A 3,754-nucleotide genomic window follows, 5' to 3' on the forward strand; every position below is an offset into this window, starting at 1 on the left:
CTTAGTCTAGGTTTCACATGAGCACAATTCTGTTCTGGGGTTGTCATTCTTGTCAATGCCAGTAATAATTTGTTTTGACTTGCATAGTCAAATGACTTTCCGAAGTTAATCAAACACAAAGTAGACATTCTTCTGGTATTCTCTGCTTTCTGTTGGGAACACTGACATCAGCAATAGTATCCCTGGTGCCATGGCCTCTTCTAAATCCAGCCTGAACTTCTGGTAGTTCTCTGTCAAATGATCTAGCCATTTTTGGATGACCTTCAGCAGTATTTTCTTTGCATATGAGATTAATGATATTTTTCAATAATTTATACGTTGTAGTGGATCGCCTTTCTTGAGAATGGCAACAAATTTGGATCTCTTTCAGGACAGAGTAAATTGTTCCATAGGATTTCTTTTTTTAAAAAAAAATTTCTTTATTTTTCATTTCAATGAACATCTACAGAGATTTTGGAATTCCATTCATTCATTGTTGCACCCCTCTCCCCGCCACCCCCCGTTTGCTCCTCTCCTAAGATTTCTTAAATTGTAAATCTTTACAGAACCAGACTGCTGCATTTTTCTCTTGTGGAGTGGGCTCTAACTGCTGACTTTCCAGTTAGCAATGAAGACTTTAACCTCTGTGCCACTAAAGCTCCTAGGAGGATTAGAGCAAAGTGACGACTAGTATTATCCATTCTGATTAGCCACTGTTGCACAATAAATCACCTCAAGTCTAGTAGCTTGAGACACCAATTATCATTTAATTATTATCTCCTCGTTTTCAGGTGTGACTAGCTCAGTTAGCTGTGACTCACTCAGCATCTCTTCTTGGCTGCTGTCTGTGCCCCGAGCTGGCTCACAGTAGTATGGATGGATTCCAAAACAATCATTCCAAGAAAAAGGAAGTGGAAGCTCTAGGCTTGCCCTAGAAACTGGCATAGTGTCATTTCTGTTGTTCTCTACAGGTTAACCTGTTATGGAACCAAGATTCAGTAAAGGAAACATAGACCTACTTGTAATGTTAGACGCGTCAAAGAATTTGGAAATAATGGAAGGAGTATATAGAGTCATTGTACCAAAAAATTTGACTAACATAGAAGAATTTCAAGAAGCAACATATGATCAAGAGGCAATGGTGATGAAGGAGGAAGTGCAGGCTGCTCTGAAGGACTTGACAAAAAATGAAGCCCCAGGAATGGACGGAACACTAATTGATGTATTTCAGCAAACAGATACTGCCCAGCATGTGCTCAACAAGTTATGTCAAGAAATCTGAAGGACAACTACCTGGCCAACTGACTGAAAGAGATCCATATTTGTTCCCATTTCAAAAAAAGGTGACCCAACAGAATGTGGAAATAATCAAACAATACCAATAATATCACATATTAGGAAAATCCTGTTGAAGATTATCCAGAAAAGACTTGAACAGTACATTGAAAAGAGAACTATCAGAAATACAAGCTGGGTTTAGAAGAGGTTGTGGCACTAGGGACATTATTGTAAATGTCAGATGGATCTTGGTAGAAAGCAGAGGGTATCAGAAGAATGCCTATCTGTGTTTCATTGACTATTCAAAGGCATTTGACTGTGTGGATCACAATAAATTGTGGCTAACCTTGAGGAAAATGGGAATCACAGAACACTTGATCGTGCGTATACGAAACCTATACTTGGACCAAGAAGCAGTCCTCAGAACAGAGCAAGGAAAACTACATGGTTCAAAGTCAGGAAAGGAGTGCATCAGGGATGCAACCTGTTCCCATTCATTTTTAATCTGTATGAAGAACAGATCATTTGGGAAGCAGGGCTTTATGAGGAGTAGTTTGCAATCAAGGTTGGAGGACGACTCATTAACAATCTGTGACACACAGCTAATATAGCCTTGTTTGCTGAAACAGAAGAAGACCTGAAGCACTTGATGCAAAAAGTCAAGGACTGTAGTCTTCAATGTGGATTGAATCTAAACATCAAAAAGACTAAGATTCACACTGACAAAGAAGATTAATCAGAACTGGCTTTGACAAGCACTGTGGCATTTGGACAAGAACAAACTGGGAGGAGGGTAGAGAGAATAGTGCAACAATGAATGAATGGAAACACAAAATCTCTGTAAATGTTTACGAAAATTAATAAAATATAGAAAAAAAAAGGAAAAAGACTAAGATTCTCACCACTGAGCCAATTGGCAGCACCATAATAGACGGAGAAAACACTGAGGTTGTTAGCAATTATAGCTTGCTCAGATCCACAATCAATACTCTTAACACCAGCAGTCAGGAAATCAAAAGATGAATTGCATTGGGAAAATCTGCTGTCATTGACCTCTCCAGAGTGTGGAAGAGCAACAATGTCAGTCTAGATACAGTGTGCCTAATCCAGGTGAGGGTTTTCTCAATTACTTGCTATGCTTCAGAGAGTTGCATAATGACTAAGGATGACCAAAGAAGAATACATGCCTTCGAGGTGCAGTGCTGAAGAAGAGTCTTGAACATACCATGGACTGCCAAGAAAACAAATAGGTGTGTCTTGGAGAGGGTGAAATCAAGTCTCTCCTTAGAGGCTACGATTTGGAAGCTGTGCCTCACTTACTCTGGGCAGATGGCTAGGAGAGATCAGTCCTTGGAGAAGGACATCATGCTCGGAAGGATGGGCAGACATAGCAGAAGAGGTAGACCCAAGATGAGATGGATTGATACAGTAACTGGGGCAATGGGGGTTGGTGTGTCAGAATTAATGAGACTGGCTCAGGACGGGGAAGGATTCAGAACTGCTATACAGAGGTTTGCTATACATCACAGGAGACTCAACAGCACTTAAAAACAATAACATACTATGACATACTATGAAGCAGGAGTGGCATCCATTTCCTAAACAACATGCCTCTGGAAGCTTCATGAACTTTGATAAATGTCAATAGTTGTAGAGGGGCTTCAGGCCTTTTGTTCATAGGGTCACTATGAGTCGTGCTTGACTCGAAGGCAATCAACAACAACAAGAACAATAATTTCATAACCTCTGTAATCCTCTCATCAGAAATTATCTCGCTTCCTCCTTTGTGCAAAATATGTTCCTATAATTCCAAGCTTTCCCCCAAAATCTCATCCCACCAGGTTCAAGCTTGACATCCAGGCTTTCATCATCTAAATAACTTCCAGGTGCATGTGAGGTGCACTGGATACAATCAAGAAAGTTTCTTCTATGAATCGATGATTATCCAAACCTACAGACCTGAACACACAGTAGTGGAGTAGATTGACATAAACATTCCCACTTAAAAGGGAGAAAACAGGAGGCACACAACAGCAATTTGGAAATTCAGCTAGGCACATACTGTCTGCTTTTTTATTACAAGCTTTTTTTTTGTTGTTTGTTATGTGCCTTTGAGTTGACTACAGCTCAAAGGGACCCTATGTAGCATTGCTCTGGACCCTGCCATATCCTGAGCCAGTCTAACTAACTTCAACACACCTACCCCTGTTATCCCAGCTATTATGTCATTTCGTCTCAACTATTGTCTTCCTCTCTTATGCTGTCCCTCCAGTCTTCCAATCATGGTGTCCTTCTCCAAGGACTGGTCCCTCCTGGCAACATGTCCAAAGTATGTCAGACGAAGCCCCAGAATCCTTGCCTCCAAGGAGTAGCTTGGTTTAATCCTCTCCAAGATGAATCTGTTTGTTTTCCTGGCAGCCCATGGTACATTCAGTCCTCTTTTCCAATACCATCACTCAAGGCATCAATTCTTTTTTTTTTCTATAATTATATTTTA

This window comes from Elephantulus edwardii, unplaced genomic scaffold (genome assembly GCF_000299155.1).
Source record: "Elephantulus edwardii isolate Elephantulus edwardi_28Jun2011 unplaced genomic scaffold, EleEdw1.0 scaffold00033, whole genome shotgun sequence".
Classification (NCBI taxonomy): domain Eukaryota; kingdom Metazoa; phylum Chordata; class Mammalia; order Macroscelidea; family Macroscelididae; genus Elephantulus; species Elephantulus edwardii.